Genomic DNA, 21,366 nt, shown 5'->3' on the forward strand with positions numbered 1-21,366 from the left:
GGGTCCGTCACGCCACCGCAGCAGCATTGCCCGCGCTTCCCGGCCGCTGCCGCCGTCGCCGCTCACTCGCCGTTCCGGGTCCCCGTCGACCGGGGCCCTGTATCCCGGGTCCCCGCTAGTCGGGGCCCTGTATCCGGGTCCCCGTTAAACCGGGGCCCTGTATTCCGGGTCCCCGTCGGCCAGGGCCCTGTATCCGGGTCCCCGCTAGTCGGGGCCCTGTATCCCGGGGCCCCGTCGGCCGGGGCCCTGTATCCCGGGTCCCCGCTAGTCGGGGCCCTGTAATCCGGGTCCCCGCTAGTCGGGGCCCTGTAATCCGGGTCCCCGTCGACCGGGGCCCTGTATCCCGGGTCCCCGCTAGTCGGGGCCCTGTAATCCGGGTCCCCGCTAGTCGGGGCCCTGTAGTCCTAGTCCCTGTTCGGGCGCCATTTGTAAGCGGCGAGAAGAAGCAGACACGCCAAACCGATATGGGTGATAAACAACTTCTAGTTTATTTGTGACGCAGTTCACACATATATAGGAGTGGTATTCAGCCACTCCTTCTTGACATAACAGTATTGGTTAGCCCCCACAGCTTCCTCCACGTTCTCCTCCCAGGTCCGGTCTCCGGCCACCTGTGGGGGCCACCCCCTGCCTTGCTTGTACAGTCCTCCAGAACTCTATGGTCCTGCTCTTAGAGTCATTCTGCAACAGTGCCCCACACATTTTTCACTTTTAAATATGCGTACTAGGTTTACAATTGTAAATGAGTAGGGAATAGGTCTTGAAGTAGTAAAAATGAGGAAATATGTGTCTCATAAATTATAAGAGGAGGATAGCAATACATTTCAGTACTTTGCCTCCCAAATGATCTTAATGCTGTTACAGGCAAATACCATTTAATCTACCTGTGAAGGACAGCTGTCTTTTACAATGGAGAAGCGCAATTACTGACTGCAACCTTACACAGGCTTTTAAGAAAAGCAATTAGTGTTACATGTAATTGAAAAGCAGAGAAAAATCTATACAAATGTAAATTAATGGAATAGAGGGAGTTTGTGCGGGGAACCAGAGCTTTATAACTTCTGAAAGTGACTGGGGGGGGAGGGGGAGGGGGCTTAGCAACAAAAGGATCTGTAAGTCTTGCATTTAAATCTCATTTGAGATGCACCATCACTAGTGGCATAATCACTTTTGATTGTCTAAGAGGATTTTATCTTACTATAGAACCATATAGACCCCATATAGTAGAGCTCTGTTAAACCACTTGACACTGTTGAGTTTCCGTTAGAACATCTACTTTCATGACCAGATGTCAGGGAGCATAGTTTGTTAGATCTGATAATATTTTAGCCTAAGGTAATGTGAATGATTTTCAGTGATATGTGTACGTATATAATTATATGCATGAAAATGTCCTGATTGCAGTTACAGATAAAGTGTTTGCATGTGGCTGTGGCTGGCCAAGTGCCTTGCTTCCCATGTTTGGTTGCTAATTTGTAGTATATGAAGACAGGCACCACTATATTAAAATGTTAAAGTAACATCTGAATAGCTGCTGTATAGATGCTTAGCATTCAGAGGAGAGAATATTAAACATTTGCTTTTTATTTTCCCTCTCTTCCCATACTAATAAAAATGTTGACATTACCTAATGCTATTAAAAGCATAATTATTTTTGAAGAAAATTTGGAGCTAGCTCTGCACAGTGTATTTGAAGCTAACTGCCAGGTCTAGATCTAGTACATATGCAATGATGGCAGGTCAGCTGTTTTCTCCTCAGTGACTGATTTCTGGATCAGGTAGGAAGGGAGATGGCATTTTTGCCAATAAAGATTTTTGGCATTTTTGTTGTAAGTTGAAGTGAGGCATGAAGTACTCATTGCCAAGTGCTAGCTGCAGCTGAAGAGGGGCGTATGCTGACTGACTGAATGAGAGCTGGAGCCCATAGTATAATAATAACCAATAATATAGCCTATAAGTGCTGCAAGTTCTGTAAGCACCTATTTGTCAATTTATCTCTTAAACTAGTTAAATGGTTAAAAGTATTTGCCCCCAGGAGGGAACAATAATCTCATGAAGCAAGTTTAGAGCACTCTCAAAGCTTTCAGGGTAACCCCATGTTTTTTCGTTATAATCAGGACCTTATCTGTGTTGGAGTCACATGATTCTTCATCCAAAAAGAGGAGATCTGCTACCTTGGATGGGCTCTCTTTATAGAAGTCTGACTTTTGACAAGAAGAATGTCTTCTCTAAATAATATGGGGGATTGTGTTGCCTTTGTCATAGATCATAACCTTGAGTCTCATCCTTGAGATGAGCTGGTTCCCTGCAAAGGTATTATCAGTATCCTTCTTGACCTCTGGTAGAATAAAGTCTGAATCTAAGAAGAAGTAGCTTTTGGTATCACCTAGCTTGACATGTCGCAGAATTGCTGGCATGAACTAGAGAGTATTGGATGCATATATAATTTTTGACAAGGAGGGTATGGTTTCTTGAGGACATGAAGCTTAGTCTGTGGCAGAGAGGATTTGGCTAATGCAGTAAAACCTGTGTCCTGTGCTGGAAGAAAATCCTTTTAACCCCTTTAAATGTACTAAGGGATAGTGTCCTGGCTGCACTGCATATAAAATACTTGTTTTGCTTTGCTGGTCAAACTTTCTATTGAGGTGTAAAAACTACTTCTATGCCAGAAACTAGTTTGCTGTAGCTACTTGAGACTTATGCTTGATTTAAGAGTGTTCCAGTCACAGTAATTCACTATAATAATCATCTTGCCTTTTTTATAAGAAAACCTGGCCGTCATAATCTTTTAGGTTCCTTGCTTGCCTTTACCATTCTCTGTTAGGTTATCTACTGCACTTTAGGACATTGGAAATGAAATATTTTAATTAACAGAACTCCAGAGACTTTAAAACCCCTGGCCTTTAAGTCTTGCAAATAGGGCTGACAGTAGAGACCGAGTTAAATAAGCCCAGTGAAGTTTGAGAGGAACCATTACACTGTTTTCACCCAGTAAAAATAGAAAGGTGAGGCTACTAGATCCTGGATACTGGCATCTAATAGCAGTTTTTAACTATTTAGGCACATCATTGAAAGCCTTACAAATGACTGCTGTATCTGTGATCCCAGCTGCTTGGCTTCTGTACCTTCTAGTTCGTGACCATCGGCCCCATTGTCCCAGCATCGGAGTAACCAGGTGATGATGTGCTCCCCTGGTTGACGGGTAAAATCTTTTCGCATATTCCGCAGCTCAGTTGAGGTCCGAGGTCGAGAAGTTACCTCTTCTTCTTCTTCTTCGTCATGTGATGATGATTCCTGATCAGATTCTGGACCAGGTGGTGAATTCATTGGTTCTTCATCTCGCTTCACCCTTTTTGCCTCCTTTTTGCTTGTTCTCTTCCGTACAGGGGCAACCGATATTGGTACGAATTGGTCCTCTGGTTTGGCTGCAGTGATTATCACTGTGGTTTGAGTGGCGACTGTACTTGTTGCTGGGGGTGGTGTAGCTGCTGTGCTTGGAGCTGGGGTAACCACGCTGTCTGTTGCAGTTGAAGTTTGAGCAGCTGCTGTACTTGCCACTGGGGTAGCTGCTCTGTTCATTGAGGCCAAAGTTTGGGGAGCGACTGTACTTGTCGCTGGGGCTGGTGCAGCTGCTGTGCTTGGAGCTGGGGTAACTGCGCTGTCTGTTGCAGCTGAAGTTTGAGCAGCTGCTGTACTTGCCACTGGGGTAGCTGCTCTGTTCATTGAGGCCAAAGTTTGGGTAGTGACTGTACTTGTTGCTGGGGTTGGTGCAGCTGCTGTGCTTGGAGCTGGGGTAACTGCGCTGTCTGTTGCAGTTGAAGTTTGAGCAGCTGCTGTACTTGCCGCTGGGGTAGCTGTGCTGTTCATTGCAGCCAAAGTTTGAGTAGCGACTGTCGCTTTGCCCTCAGATCCGCCGACATTCTTTTCCTTTTGAAGGTGCTGGATAGTGTTGAACAAGGCCCTGTAAGCATAGGCCAAGCCCCAGCACGCTGCCATGATTTGTCCATCTCTGGTATGGCCAGAATGACCACACACCTCATTTAAGTGTTTTACTAATTCTTCTGGATTTTGCCGTTGTTCGGTAGTGAAATTCCAAAGTACTGGAGGGGCCCACTGACCTAGATACTTGCCCATACTATCCCACACACCCTGCCACTCATGGCTGTCCAGCCTCAGGGAAAATCTCTCGGTCCTCCTACATCGTCATTTGACCCCAGACAAGACCCAAACCTGACTCTGCTTAACTCTTGAAATCAGTAGTGGGCAAAACACACTCTGTATGCGTGTTAGCATGGTGATTCCCATCACCATCAGCAAACAAGTCTCAACAGCATTAAAAGGCCATTCAAAAAATTCAAAACTCTCAAATGTAAATGGTCTGGGGGGAGGACTGGGAGGGTAAAAGGATGTCTCCTTCACAGGTTGAGCTCCTGAGAAGGAGAAAAAAGATGTGTAATTGCTAAGCACCTCCATCATATACCTCCCAAAGTATAAAGGTGGTGACCACACTGGGAACATAAGCCAGATCAGTTTCATGATCAATGATTCTATTGTATTACAAGTCATTACCATAAAGTACAATGGGACAAAAACCTTAGCCCAAGCCCCACACTTGAAAAACACTAATACAGCAAATACCGGATGGACGTAAGATACGATATACTGAAACTGTGAGATCAAGAGGAAAAACCTTGAGAGCCAATAAATCAGCATTGTGACGAGTGACTATCAATCCAGTCAGATCTGTTCTTATCTCAACCCCTCGTGCCCCACGTTGGGCGCCAAAAAGAACTGTCGTGGTTTAAACCCAGTCAGGTAACTTGTTCACTCCCAGTGAGTGGTGCCGAGCTGACAACAATCGAGGTCCGTGTCCGTCCCCCCCCCGCACCGGGGCTCTCCCCTTCCCCGCTCCCGGAGGAACGGGGAGGAGGTTCGAGAGAGTGCAACTCCTACGGATTGAGACAAGAACAGTCCAGCAAGAAATCACCACCGCTACTATCAACTACAACAATGATAAGGGAAAATAACAAGGGAAAAGAATACGATACCACTGGCCAAGAAAACGAGTTCCACCCGGAAGCCCGTGTCCTTCCGGGTAACTCCCAGTTACCCTCCACCCCGGGCATGACGTGCTGTGGTATGGAATACCTCCCTGGCTAGCCCGGGTCAGGCGCCCCGTCCCTGCTTCCTCACAGCTTCCCCTCCTCCCTGGCAGAGCATAAGCCTCACAAAGTCCTTGGTCAGGGTAAACATCACTTAGCAACAACTGAAAACATTGGCTTCACCAACACTGTTCTCAGGCTGGAAGTCAAAACACAGCACTGCACCAGCTAGCACAAAGGAAAAAAAAAACATGACTGCTACTGCTGAACCCAGGACACATAATACAAGTGTTACTGAACTGGAATAATTTTCTCCTGATGGTTGGTTTAATGAAATTGTTCTATTCTGCTTTATTCTTATTAATCGAGATATGTCTGTTTTGACTTCACTGGCCTCTAACTGGTATTTTTACTTTGCTTCATGGTTATCCTTGAAGATTAAATTTCTGCTCAAGAAAAGAATCCATCATTCTATCTTGCAGGTCAAATTGTATATGTCATGGATTAGAGAAACAAAAACCATTTTTTATATCACAGTCACAGTACACAAGCTTTCCCTGTTCCTCATCCTCGCTTGCTTTCCACACTTTGGAAAAGAAAAAAAAAAATGTAAAAAGCTTTGATGAGCCTGTGCTGAGAACTGTGTCATTGAGGTTATCCAAATTCAGCAGCACAGACTCATAGCTTTTCTTCTACCATGCTTTCCACATCATAAGGTATTTTCTGCCTTCTTAGATATATATTTTGCTACATACCCTAGTCTCCTAGGTTCTCTTTTCTGAAATTGAATCTGCAATTTGGCGGTTGTGGGAAGCAATTCAGGAAAAAAAAATAATTTAATTGCAGTGAGTGAAAAAACTGCAAAATATGCTCTAAATCATTTGGGAGTTGGGGGAAGACTATTGGCAAGTTTTCAGAAGTGGACTGGCAAATTAAGGGGTAGAACCAACATGTCAATGAGAAAAGCAAAACAACCCTTAAAGGGAAGATTTTGCTGCATTATCTAGTCAACTGTCTACATGAATTTAATCTCTCTTGCTAGCAATTGAATGTTCTCATTCATTTTTTCTCTCCTTTTTCAGTATACAGCTTTCATCTGAGAGGTCCATTATCAAAATTCACTTATCAAATATGGCATGAAAAGAGCAAGATGCAATTTAGATGGAACTCTAGATCAAAGCCAATAAAAGATTGCTAACAGAGAATGCTGTCATACTAGAGAGATGCCGACTGTCTTCAGCAAAGAAATTTCTGGAAACTAAAAGCACTTCTTAACTGCAGAGAGAGCCCCTGCAGGATTCAGTACTTGCTATAGCTCTATTCTGCAACAGCTGTTACATATGTTCAGCTCCCTTTCTTAAGGTTGCACAATAGCAGCCAATGATTCTACAGATTTTAATGTCAGTTTTAGTACTGGAGATGTTATTTTTTACTTCTAGAGTTTTACATTGCTTAATAACATATTCTTTCATAGCTTTTGAATGTCTGGTGTGTTTACAGCTGCTTGATTGTGACGTCTCAACCAAAAACTTATGTTCCTAGCTTTTTAACTGATTATCTTCCTGTCTCCTTAACAGTTAATCTAAAAATTATTCCCTTTCAAATACTGTCCCACAGCTTCTTCTGTTACAACCCCAGGCTATATGAGCTCCTGGGAGCAAAATGACCTTTCTGTGCTATATCTAAAAGCTGCTGCCTAGGGGAAGGGGCAGGTCTGAGGTTCTCTACCAGTGAGGGAAGGTTAGTTGTGGTTAGGTACTGAAGATGGCTCTGTAATCAGACAAGCTGTCCTACACCTATGGAAGTCATTGGAAAAAAAAAAAAAAAAATTGTTCTGAGGGCCTTTGTGAAGTAACTGTAGTTCGAATTTCCTCAGACTTCCTGAGGAAGACAAATGGGACAGAATGCACCTTTGAAACTGAACTCCCTCTGGAGCACCTACAGGACCGCTGCAGTGAATAGCAGAATACCTCAGGTAGGAAGGGACCTGTGGAGATCTGTAGTCCCACCTCCTCCTTAAAGAGGGATCAGCTAGATCCAGATAAGATGGGCTTTGCTAGCAGCTGTGTCAAACTACCTGAGCTGTAGAGGCAGGCTGTTGCTTTCTATGATGCTGGAGAGGGGTTATACAGAGATAAATTGTTGCGGATAGATGGCTTCACTATTATGTTTAAGGCTGCTTGCTTATGACATGTTTTGAATGCTTCAATACTTGCAAAACCTACATTTCTTAGTTGTAGTGACTAATAATCCTCATTGTTACCTTTTAAAAGATCTTTGTAGGTGTTTTTCTATAGAAGTTTTGATGAGCTTGAATAAGGCTGCTTTATATGAAACTTGCACTGGTTTTAGTACTTTTACTAGTAATAGCCAATATAGCAATTCCTATAGGAAATATTTCACTTTAAATAAAGAGAATGTTTGAGGTAGAACTTGGTAATAGACCTTGTATAAAACTGAAGAGTGAAAAAAGAGAGTCTAAAGAGGGCCTCTCAAAAAATTATGTTTAGTAGCATGAGACTATGAAATAACCAAAGACCCACATAACACTTGGCAAAATAATTTAATTATTTGATGAAAATTTGTGTAGGAATAATTTTCATACTGAAGCATTTGAGTGTCAACTCTTTTTAACCAGATTTTAGGCACACTTAAAACTCTTTTAGTACAAAATAATTGCATTAATTGATTTCGTTTCAATTTTTGCAAATGCATAAAAACACTAAAAAGGTTAGCTATGTATTTAAATCACCTTCAGGATCTGGAAATGGTGATATTTTTTCCTTCTTACTATGGTGTAACTGGATTTTTTACTTATTTATTTTTATAAGTCAATGAAATTTTTCTAAGTTGCTTTTCTGTTTGAAAAGGCAACACAGGCTTGAAGCTTCATTTCCTCATCAGATTATTAAGTACCTTACTGCTTTTTTTGGGGGGAAGTGGAATAAAATTGCTGATGTTGATAAAATTAATTCAGTAGGGTGTCAACAGGTAAGTAGGTCCTTTATAAAATGTGACAGGCATCACAAATGATATCTTTTCATTTCTTTGCACTAGGTCTTTGATAACACCAGGCGGACTTAATACTGGTTTGCTTCTAATACTTTCTCATCTGCTTAACATGAAAGCTTCTTTGAAATTTCCTTGTAATAGAACACCAAAAAACTTGTTTGCTGTCTAAGACAGAACAGGGAAAAATGCAAATGGAGTTCATGCAGCTGGTTACCATTTAATCATCTTGAACAATGGTGAAAGTGATTCCAAATCAGAAGTCCAATTATAGAACCATAGAATCATAGTTATCTTCTTCCCCTTAGGAAAGTCAAGATCTGGATGGGCACTCAGCCCAACACCTGTAAATGTATTACAGATGCCTATGTAGATCTCAATTTCTACTTTTGCTCTGTCACTGTCTGTGATCTTATCTCTTTTGGGAAAATTGCCCTGATCAAGTGGCAGTGCATTGATTGAGGTTCTGACCTTGCCTTGTGCTAGGCACAAGCATTCCCAGCAACAGGGAATTGACACTGCTGTGTAGAAGTTTTTAAAATGTATGAAATTAGCATAATCAAATACAAAAATGCTTCAGTGCTAAAGTATGTAAAACTAAAAGTTTAACTAACATCAGTGTATTCTTCCTTTCTTAAAAATAATTCCTGGAGTAATTGTCGTTGGGTTGTTTTTTTTCAGCTAAGTACCTCGATAGGCATACCATGTAATAAAACATCAGCAAAAAAAAATGCAGTGGCACTACTGCTTGTACATACTTGCTTCAGAATATCGAATTAAATCACTCAAAATATATCTGAACCTTTTGAGGAATTTTTGCTTTCTCCTTGTCTGAAATATGGAAATGTATGTTTTCTTTCCAATTTTTTTGTAACCTCTGTTTCTAAGTTTGTCTTGGATTCATTAATTCAACTTTTATGCCTTTTTCATTGTGAAATTTGAGACTAGTTTTCTACTTTCTTTTAGGAGTTTTACACTGTGTGCCAGTACTGATGTAAATTCAGTGCATAAGACAAATACTAAAATATCTGTATCATTTAGGAGTGTTTGGTTGACTGATAACAGACCTTTACTTTGAGCTTGTAGCATAGTTGAAATATAAAGGCAAATCTGTTCTATAAATGATTCTTTAATTACAGGAGTAAATTAAATATTGTGTGGAGAGAAAAAGAACTCTGCATTATTTCGAGGTTGAAATCTTGGTGGAGCTGTTCTCACTGCTACAGCCTAGCTTCACTGATGTGAGCAAAATGTATGTTAGCATCCTGCATTTGACTACTCTGCACAAAGACTAACCCCTGTTTCTTGCATTTCCAGGTATATAGACGGAAGTCAGTGGATAAACAGTAAGCGGAGTGTGTTGCAAGGTTTCCCTGTGCTTGAGAGGTGAAGACGTTTTTCCTTTAGCACCATACAAGTTCGGAGGCTTAAAGAAGGAGGCAGTTGAGCAGAAAATTTAACAAATTTAGGTGGCCACAGATGTCTGAAGACAGCAAATCATTAGCTCTCAAGTGCACAATCAAAGAATATTTAAGAAATATTTACTTTGAATCATGTCTTTGGGTTCTTCTACTCAAAGTGAAAGATTAGAAATGCTAAGTATGTGATTTGTTCTATAATTACTATAATTACTGAAGGAAAATGAAATAATAAATACATTGTTTACCTTGCCACAGATTTTTTTTTTATTATTTTTATTTTCCTGGATTAATTCTAAAAGTTCATGTAGATAAACGAGGTTTGTTTGGGTGTTATTTCTTTTTCTATTCTTACCTTTCTAGGGAGAAGAAGAAAAGATAAGAGAACCTGAAGACTAGAGTTGCAAGGTCTTCATTGAGACTGGTAAGATTAGGTAATATAAAATAGTACTGTTCTGTCTAGTCCTATTCAGAAACTTAATGTAGATCACACTTGGTGACACCTATTAATGCATGATTTTTAGTCATAATGTTCTTGTATTTTGTAATAACAGACATCCAGGTATAACACCTGAAACTTCTCTGAGACTTGACACTTTGATTCTATAGGTATTTTGATCTCTAATACCATCTGTCATCATTTTCTGTTGCAGCTTAAGATAAATACTGAAGGCGATTTGTATCAATTAATCTTAACATACTTTTCAGGGTAAAAATCGAATGCACATGAGTGATTAATTAAAATGGGAAAATAATGACTTGACTTGTTTAAGATCAGAAGGAAACATCAGCTTTCTTCCTCGAGAGAGTGATCCAAATATCAGTGCTGGAGTATGTCTCAGCAGCTTAAACACACATTTTTGAATTCCTACGTTTCTTTCAACCAATTACAAAATTAGAGATAGCCCATTACAAAATTAGAGCCTGTTTATAAACTTTAAATATTTGGATTTGTTTTTGATTTGGGGTATTTCTAAATGCAACATGTTTTTATGAGCAATAAGCTATATGTTCTGCGCTAAATTACCTCCCATGAGTCTTAGATACTAAAAGCTGGAAGTGCCTTACATGCTGCTGTCAGCATTTTTTTCCTCTTTTATAGATGTATTCTTGTCCTAAGTCTCTTCTTTTCAGTGTTATCAAATCAGGAGGAACAGACGTATTTTGTATAATTTGGAAATTCATTTTGATGAATTCCTGTCAGCAATTTTCAAAACCTCTTTTCATTTACTCTTCCAAGTGTTTACAAATCCTCTAAAATTATCATTTGGTTCCTAAGTCACCAACAACGATCTTTGTAATGTTCCCTTTTTCAAATTTTCACCTGCCAATATAGCTGATTTATGTTATTTTTTTAAATCTTCCCTCTGGTACCAATGATAGGGCAATTGTATTTTGCTAAGTAGCAACATGCTGAAAATTAATAGACTTTGTTTCCTACTGACATTGTAAGTTATCCAGTGCTCCAGACTGCAGCTGTTTTTTGTTATTGGGCTTTTTTTTTGTTTATAAGGGGAAAAAAGTATCGGTTTCCTTCTGCATGTTTAGAGTCTCATTTTCTTACACGAATGCTATTAATCTGAGTTATATAATTAATTGTTTCGGGTTTGGTATTTTTTTGTTATTGTGGCACATCAAATTCTTTAAATAGTAATACTCAAAGTTACTGGCAAGGCACTTAAAGGGCCAAGGGTTATATGTGAATGAACAGATACATAAATTTCCCCCTCTTCTTCTAAAGGATGGAACTAACATAATTAATAGCATAAAATTATTGTTTAGCCTGTAAGTAAAACTGTGATTACTGTATTACACTTAGAGATTTAATTAAAAAAAATAAATAAATGGATCAACCCATTATAGAACTCTTAATATTGACAAGCTGTAATAAAAATTCAAGCCACGGAGTTAACTAAGTTATTCAAGTCACTAATGGAAATTTTTAAAATTCTTTTGGAAAGGTGCATCTGACAAAGTTCAGTGTAAAGTTAGGGCAAAAACATCTTTTAAAATCCCAAATTAATTAAAAGACTAGAGCATTTCCTGGCTTTTCATTTTTTTTATTATTGAGGAAGTAGGTAAGTTACTTCTACAGATTTGTTTCAGCTGCTGTGTTTATGTATAATATAGGGCAATATCTATCTCACACTCCTCCCATTATATCTTTAGATATTCATGTGCTGCATTGCTTTACTTCTAATTTTTATTTCCAGAAGGAAGGAAAACTACTTCTCTGATGGTTCTCTAAACCTCACAGTGTCACAAATGATAAAGGGTGCCTGTTGTCTTTTCTTGGTCACTACGTTATCCTAATTATTCTTCAGGTTGTGTTCCTGGTGTTTTTTTTTTGTTTTGTTTTTCACCCGAATAAACAATATATTATAAATGAAGTAGTTTCTGTTATGGTACCTAAATTCTGTAGAAGTAATCTCCTGAGAATTGCTTGTTAGTGCCAAGAACACTTGAAAGTTTTCAGTCTTTTATTTCAGCTGTTAGTGATAGCGCCTTATTCACTACCTGAATGAACTATGTCATGCATTAGCTTTGAATTATTGCAAACCCTAAAATTTTCTAAGATCAGAGGGAAAAAAGGTTGGAGTTTGAATTATTTAGTTTTAATTTGTGTTGCGATTATTTTGATAGCCTGAATTATGAGATTGGACTGCAACAGTTTGTTTAGCATGCAAAGACATTGCTACCCTGACGTGGTGGGTTGACACTGGCCATCTGCCATACCCCCGTCCAGCCACTCTCTCACATGTGTCCTGGCACAACAGGGGGAGAAAATAGGATAAAAAAAGTCAGATGTCAAGATAAACAGGGAGATAACTTACCATCACCGACAAAACAGACTCAACTTGGGGAAAATAAATTTAATTAATTGCCCAATAAATTGATGTTGCAGAAACAAAAGACAAAAAATAAAACACCTTTCACCCCGTGTTTTCTTTTTCCCAGGCTCAGTTTCACTCCTTCATTTCTTACTCCTCTACCTCCTCCTCCTCCTGCAGTGGCACAGGGGGATGTGGAATGGGTGGTATGGTCAATCCGTAACAGCTCCTATCTGCTACTGCTGGCTCCTCACACTTTTCTGCTGTTCCAGCCTGGAGCCTTCCCACGTGCTGCAGTCCTTCAGGATAAACCTGCTCCAGCGTGGGCTCTCCATGGGCTGCAGCTTCATTCACGGCACGTCCCCGCCCCACCGGGGTCTCTCCCTGTCCGCAGGGGTATCTCTGTCGGGCTCCCGGAGCCCCTCTTGACCTCCTCCCGCAAACCCTCAGCCCTGGCTGCCTGGGGCCGTTTGCCCTTCTTTACCCAGGCTTTCCCCGAGGCGCCCACCCGTGGCTGAGGGGCTCCTCTCTGCCCTATGATGAGGCCATTGAAGCTGGCTGGGTCCGGCTGTGTCCGGCGCCGGGCAGCACCGACCACTCGGCGCAGTGGAAGCCCATGAGTACACACAGCCTCAAACACCTTGCTAGGGACATCCAATACAGAACTACAGTGAAAAAGAGTTAGTCAGTCTCTGTCATGCATCTTTTGTTACAGATTCACTGTTATGAGCCCTGTTTTGTAAAATGTGTACTGTATCCTTCTAGACTTTGCAAATTACATATTACATAGACCTTTGAAAACAATACGTCTTTGAAACTCCTAAAATTCTTTACTTATCACCTCTTTAGTACTGAAGTTTTATTTAGCTTACTTTGGGCTTTTTGTTTGGTTTTTGTTTTGTGGTTTTGTGGTTTTTTTTGTTTGTTTTTTGTTATTGTTGGGTTTTGTATGGGTATCTATAAAATTGTAATTCAAGATTTGCTGCAGCTAGTTTCAAAATTGGTTTTGCAATGATGGCTGTTCATGTAGCTTGTAGCAAGCGCCAAATTCATAGCTGAATTTTCACCAAGCTACCCTGAGGTAAAAGGCTGTTGCATTTACTGCCTGGTCAGAGAACATTGGTTTAAACTATCCACAATACATTTTTTACGTGACCTTGCCACAAAAATAAAAAAACAGCTTTGAGTCCCTAAATGTGTTGTCAAAAGCTATATCCGGTGGCACTTTTTTATTTTCAGTGCCCTGGGGCTTGCATGGCCTTGCCATGGTAGGAGTGGTGCTGGCTGCCCTGGCTGCCTGGGGGAGTGACTCTTGCCTCTCTGGGGTGAGCTGTGGCTGTACAGTACCATTAGGGCTAAAGGTGTGACAGCCACAGTGATTGCTGCATGATAGACTCCAGACTGGTGTGCCTCAGAAGCTGGGAATGGCCAACAAGCACCAGCCCTGCCGTTCTGGGTGCCTGAAGAATGTTGCATAGTTTCTGAGGAAAGGTATGAAAATAAACCTAAGCAGGCTGTGCAGGAGGAAATCCCTTCAGTAGATAGCAAACATCATGTTTCTCCTGGGAGAGTTCTCAAGAAGGTGATACCTTCCCCACTTTTCTTGCTGGGAACTGAAACTCTCTGATTTAGGAGCCAGAAGAGACCTTTCTGAAGAAAAAACTTAATTGTATCATTGAGGTTTTCCTGTAAAAATTTGAACTATGTGTTTTACACACACACTAATAATTTGTGTTATTGGTCTTTTAAAACTTGTATTAGACTATCAATTCTTAGCATGCATTACACTCATCATCCTGAAACACAGAATCAGACGCTACAACTCAAGGAGAGTTATAAAGCATGTATGTTTATTATGGCACCTGGGGCAAGGGGGATCACTCCTAACTTGCACACCGAGGGGTTAAGCAAGCGGATATTTATTACACACAAACATGCATTTTCATTAGGTTCCCAAGAGAGCAGCAGGGCTACAAAAATTAGTTTAGGAAAGCATTATCATAAGTGTCCTCCTTTTTGGCTCTTGCGCACTGCCCTCCGATGGTCGTGGGCAGGGGTCTTCAAGATGAATAGTCTTCCTCATGTGGGCAGGGGTCTTCAAGATGAAGTAAGCAGTCTTCCTCATGGTGTGCTTTTCACCTTTGGCACAGTTGGATGCCTCAATAATCACAAATCAGCTGAAACCAGACATATCTGTAATTTTCTGATAGCTGGCAAAGATTTAGAACAGTGTGACCTTTGTACAAATATTATTGCAAGCAAAACAGGATGAGCAGACAAGGAGTATCCTAAGCTAGCAGATGTTCAGGAGTCACTGTCTCCAAACTAACTGATAATTAGAAGGATGGTAAGAAATAATTCACTCATTAGAAGGATGGTAAGAAATAATTCACTCACGTTAGTAAGACTACTAAATTCTGTTATCACACCACAGACGTACAACACAAACATTGTTCCCTATCTTAGACCAAAGTTAAGTTAAAAGTATTTTAACCCTATGTTTTCGATGCACTTGCTTTCCTTATATCAATCCTGCCATGAGACTCCTCCTTGCAGATTGTTTAGCTTTCTTTGAGATCTGCCTTTTGTGGGTAGCAGGAAGTTTAGAGCAGGAGACTGCAAGGAAGAAGTTCTTCACTGTGAGGGTGGTGAGGCTCTGGAACAGGTTGCTCAAAGAAGTTGTGAACGCTCCATCCCTGGCAGTGTTCAAGGCCAGGTTGGACAGAGCCTTGGGTGACATGGTTTAATGTGAGGTGTTCCTGCCCATGGCAGGGGGTTGGAAGTAAATGCTAAATGATCTTAAGGTCCTTTCCAACACTGACCTTCTATGATTTTACGGTTCTATGACTGAAGGGAGGTTTACAGCTCCACCCCTCAAAGAAAAGTCCTAGTACATTTTAAACTATAGTGACATTGACATGACTATGCTCGGTAATAGGGTCTGGTATCAGGCTAAGGCTCTGCTTGCTCTTCTGCCTAGTGGAAGGTAGCCACCAGCAGGGTTAAGAATCTTTTTAGCAGTAGCAATCCAGTTGATAGACTAGGAATGTTTGATTCTAAAAAAAAAAAAATTAAAAAAAATCAAACTTCTATTTAAAAGAAAAAGTTAAACTGGGAATTGGAAAATGAGATTCCTTCAAAGGTTCTTTTGCATTTGTTAATAACATGAATGAATTTGAAAGGCGGAGAAATTATTTCTGTGCGTAGCATTGAAATGTATGACTGTTCAGACAATTGGATGTAATCTAATGTAATCAAAAGTACCAGTCTACTTTGATAGAACTGGTAATAGAGGGTTGCATGCTCATAAAGGATGTTTAGAATTAGTGAATCAGCTCCTATGTTACCAAATATTTAAATTATTTCTGTACTTGGCATTGGTATAACTAACAGTTGAAAGTATCTACCAATTATCTCAGCTGATGATTTTTTGGCAAGTTCAGCTCAGGAATGAATTTTGCCTTGCATGCGAATATTAATTGCCTTTTCCCAGAAGGGTTCGTCCCTTGCTTAACTGAAGAGAATAATAATTCGGAAGGAAGCCTTTAAAATTTTTAGAAGGTGTGTTTTTAAAAATATTAATTTTAACAGTCTTGTACTTGCCTTCAGCATGGCTAGCAATCTCTCTTTGTTCTGTAATTATAACACTGAAGAGGGTAAATCTTTACATTCTCAGCTTGATATAAAACTAAGCTTTCAAGTCAAAGTAATTTACAATGCAAGATTTTTCTTTGTAAATGAACAGTTTTCCTTTACTCAGTATTTGCTTTTTGCTAGTATGTGTGTGATTTCCCCATCACTCTTTTTAAACTGGTCTTTTATTTTTGGCATCATCTTCAAAATAAACTTGTATTTGCAGAAGAGCAGAGTGAATAATTACGGAGAGAGGCTATTGCAAATGAAATAGCAATATAAATAAGTTTCTCTGAAGTTTTACTCATTTTTCTATCCTTAATATGTTCTTCCTCCATTGCAGAAAGAGGTAAACTATGTACTTGCTTACATCTGATATAAATGTATCTTGCTTTAGGACATATGAAGCTCTCATGGGATATTTTTTCACTTGGATTACATGTCTTTTGCTCCCCCAAAGTGTTATTTCTCAAGGTCAGTTGTAGTTTATTCATATGCTAGTAGACATTGTTTCAAAAAAAAAATTTCAAAAAATTAAAAAAAAAAAATTTGATATATCCTATAGGTACATGCTCTATATCCTCTTAAGATTTCTTCCCTCCCTTCTTTTCATTGAACCCTAGCTGTTCCTTGAGCTTGTAACTTCTGCCACTGGACAGAGGACAAGAGCGGCTCCTGCTCTTGTGGATCAGTGTACCCTCATGGCCAATGTCTGTTGCCAGACTATGTGTGATAGCTGCATTCTGCTTGCATTTCCCACTGCAGGAACTTGCTCTGTCTCTACAAATCCCTGTAGAAATTTGATTCTCATTTAGAGTCTTTATTGATATGTCAAGTCTGGTTGAAATAGTCCAATTGGTCAAAAGTTTACTAACATTATGCTGAGTTGGTGTGTAACAAACTGAAGCAGGGATAGGTGAACAATCTTAGGAAAATTCTGCGATTTGTTTTATCTGCACTCATCCAATAATGTTGAATAAGCAACGGAATTTCTGACATATCTCTTAACAGTTTAATAGAAGACACTATTTTTCTGAACGTCAACACATTTACTATCAGTCATGTATTAGGTTCCAGTTGAACAGTTCTTATAATTTAGTTTTGACAAATTGTTATCTCATGGTTGAAGTATTTTTTCTTATCACATTGTGGTTAGTGAAGGCCCTCTTTTGTTACCATTTCATCCCATTTTCTTCCTAAGCTATCACTTCATCTTCTGTACAATGATTGGCTCTGTTTTAGGACCTTTTAAAATGACTACTAAACACAAGCCATAGATCTTACTGGTGTATATAAAAATGAGTATATTGTTCAGTATTGCAGAACATGATTGAACATGTCTGTGATAAATTCTGATGTATACAAAGACACTTCAGGGGCTGTCACTTTTGTGATCACTTAAGTGAAAAAGTCCATATCTACACAGATGGCTTTTCCTATGTACCTTTTAGTGATCTGACTAATTTACTTTTTTTTTACTTTGCATATATTGTAGATAAAATAAGTTGACTTTCATGGGTAATGATTATATTTTAAAGGAATATTAATAGAATCTTAGTATCAATCTTAACAACGTTTTCTATATCAATCAGTAGTTTTAAAAGTTCAATGTACTTTTAACCATTTGATCAAATTACGAGTTCAGATCTGAGTTTAGAATTATATTCCCTTGATATACTTTGGATAACAAAGTCTTGGTGAGCAAAGAAGTAATGGCCTCTCTCCAAGATTCCACATAATTGCAGAGCTATCTGTATGAGAAATGATTTTTTGTGCTGTTTATAGTAAGGTAAAAAAAAAAAAAAGCTAATAAAGAAGGCAGGACCTTTAGTTTGCTTGTTTAAATCAAACGTACTGTGTGCTGCAAGACTTAAATTTTTAGAAAATTTCCTTTTAAATTCCTGCAGATCCCTTTTTCATACTTGGACTGAATATTCTCAGCAGTTGTAGTTTCAGCAAGGCTGGGCTTTAGCACAGGCTGTGCAAATCGGTATGATGGAGGTGTTTGTGAAGCCTTTGTTGGAAATTGAATCTTTCAGCCAGATTTTTCTGTAGTGTTTTGAGTGGAGGGGTTGTTTGTGTTTCATCTTTAAAAATTCAGTGTTGTGATAAAACTTTCTCAAATAGCCTTCAATTGCATGCTAATTTTTTTGCAATTTATGTTTAGCCCTTTTTATTTATATAAGTACATAATTAGTAAATATGTATTTTGCCAGTTCACTTGTCTTCTGATGGTGCTTATGTCACAATTACTATAAATCTAAAATCTGGATTTTGTCCTTCAAATTATCTCTTCCCTGATCTTTTATGGGAAAAATTATTTAAATACCCATATTAGTTTAGGTCTTGGGTGGAAATACAAGATGGTGCTCTAAATGCTTTCACTTAATATGGTTTTAAGTGCCTTTTAAGAGAAGAGAGAGCTTGTGTATGTTTTATTCAGTGTGGATCCAGCTTTGATTACATTGATGTGCAATAGGTACTGCAATCTTTTTCTCAGAGAAGGATATTTCTGTCATCTTACAAGCAATCAATTTTGTCCAAATTGGAAGGGGAGTCTGTGTGTGACAGACTGCCCATAGCTTCAACTTCCACACCTTGCTTCTCTTGCATACCAGCCCAGAGATCCTGTCAGTAATTGTAATTTCTTCAGCATGTAAGGAGACCCTAGAATTCAGAAACCTTTCAGTAAGATGCTGCCTCTGGAGGAAAACCCTCATAGTGAAAAAGTTCATATTTCAGATCTCATAATGATCATAGGAGATGAAGAGTTACAGTTCTGTAAGCGTACTACTGGCTGCTTTTTTTCTTTCATCTTACCTAGTCCTGGGAGTACGTTTCTGTTATAAAAAAAAAAAATAAGTGAAATTCTACTCTCAGCTTTGTGTTCACTGCAGGTTAACTCAGCACTGGCAGAGGATGAAAAGTCAATGCCATAATAATTACTGTCTCTTAAAACCAGCGTATCTGTTGTGCTTTTTTATTTGGACTGTTTGACTATTGTAAAGACATGGATAACTAATTGCCCTCCCAAACCTCTTGATAATTTCCTTCTTTTCAAAGTGCTATGGTGGGCTGCAAAGGCAGGGTGTTCTTTTCAGTTCCACATGTTTACATAATCCTTCCCTATTCTTTTTAAAGACATATGAAGTATAATGTTTTCTGTCTTGAGAAGTTTGATATTCATATTACACCCAACTCAGTCCATTTGCATATATGCGTAACTGAGTGGGAAATACTTGGACACTGGAGGATAAAACTGCAGGTCCCTCTGGAAGTCAGAAGTTTGCCTTTAGTTTACTGGGAAAATCCAGCTAGCTTAGATGTGAGAAAGGTATTCTTCCATTACCATCCAGAATCTCAGTTAACTTGATTTGGCTTGCAGGTTCACCCAGATTAAGATTTTTTATTTTCACAATATTGACTGACTGCCCCAAAACCTGGACTAAATTGCTAACAGTTATCTAATCAGAAACTTGCTGCTTCTCTGCCAATTTCTATTGCTTATATTTGCAATGTGTAAGTACAGTGTGAGGCACTGCCATATGGTTAATAGCTCCTGGGAAGCAATAATTTGATCTGTATAGTTCTGATGGTAATCTTTTAAGAAAAATAAGCACGCCATTCATTGTTTTTTCTCAGGTAGGTATTTTATCATTAAAATCTTTATGATTGAACAGTCTGGTTCTCAGGCCCTCTGAGGCAGCTTGCACTGGCAGGTGTACCCTCCTTCCAGAGGTACTGCAGCTGCCTGTCAAAGACCAAGAGTGTTGGACATTTGCATTGTGAATCATGCATGAAACAGGTAAAGAGCTTGCACTTCTATGCTGGACAGGGAAGAAGTAGCATGCTATTAAAAAAGGAAAATAAAGTCTTTCCCTTATATTCTGCAGAAAGCAGGCACGCCTGGATGCATTTTCTTCTCTGGCATTTCTAAGTTATGCTTTTCACTCCCCAAACATAATTCTAGGGATTAGTATCACCAAGATATTCTTAACACTGTCTCTAAGCATCATTTTGAACTTGTAGGCCAAGGTAGCTGTTGGGTTTGTACTTACTATATAAGTATACTTTAGAGATTCCTGACTTAAATTACTAATAAATGGAACAGCTAATCTCCTACTCCAGAAACATTGCTACTGAACTAGCTAGCTTTAAAGCAATAATATCTTTTACACAGACACTTTCAGTCAAGCTCATGAACAAGTGTATGAAGTGCAGTGTAATATTAGTGGAAATATGATGGTTTACAAAATATTGCATTTCCTGTCATAGAAATAATTACGTTTTAAAGCTCTTACTAGAAAAAAATATTGCAACATTATCTTTATGTATGTCTTTGGCTATGCTACTTCTGAAACAATTCATAGTATGTCTAGTTATAAATCTGAAAGGCCAATTCACTGATTCCAAACAAGTCTCAAATATGAACTAAGACTACATTTTAATGCATCAAATGAATGTATAATCAGTATGGCCCCTTCCTTGAAAGACCTTGTTTAGTTTGTCATGTTCGTTTAGCTTATAGATTCTAAAAAAGTTAAAAATAATTATTTGCAGGTATAAAACTTTCTACTTCATGTTTCTTTAAGAGAAATTTCTCCCATTATATACAGAGGAAAAGAATTATTATCTAAATAATATTTATAAACAATAAATATAATAAAAATATAATAATATCATAAAATATAAATCAAAAAATATATAATGTAGAAATGAAATATAGATATAAATATATATAAATGTATATTTATAAATATATTATATATAAATGTATGTTTATATAAATATAAAATATAATCAATATAATAAATAATAAGTAATATTTATAAATAATATTTATAGTATTTTATATTACATAACTTTAAGTTATTTTCATACAGACTTTTTTTTTACCATTCTTTCTTCTTATGTCAAGACACCACAAGCAAATTTGCAGGAAAACAGTTACGTCAGCTTTGCCTTTAGCCAGCAAAAGCTTCTGAAACAAAATATTGTAATCATCACTGATTATTCAGCGTAATGTTCCCCTATTAATGATCTAATAGCTTACTATACTTGCTTTCTTGATTTTGATTTGCTTAGTAGTCCCTTGTCTAAATCAAACTGTTGATATCTAAATATCTATAAATATCTGACATCTATGATAGAAAGCTCATTTTTCCTTTTTATTTACCCATTTGATACTGTTCCACGTAGCTTCAGTTTATGGTGATTTTTGTATCAAAAAGCGGAAATTCTAAAGGTAAAATTAGCTTCTTTTTTTTTATTCAGAGCTTATTTATCTTCTTTGAGCATAGCCTATTGCATGGATGATCTAGGACAGACAAGGAAGCACCCAGAAATAAAAGGGATGTCATAAATTCATAATAA

This window comes from Pezoporus flaviventris, unplaced genomic scaffold (assembly GCF_033815535.1).
Source record: "Pezoporus flaviventris isolate CSIRO_AGI_PZ_B2104156 unplaced genomic scaffold, CSIRO_AGI_Pfla_v1 ptg000007l, whole genome shotgun sequence".
In the NCBI taxonomy this organism is placed as follows: Eukaryota; Metazoa; Chordata; class Aves; order Psittaciformes; family Psittacidae; genus Pezoporus; species Pezoporus flaviventris.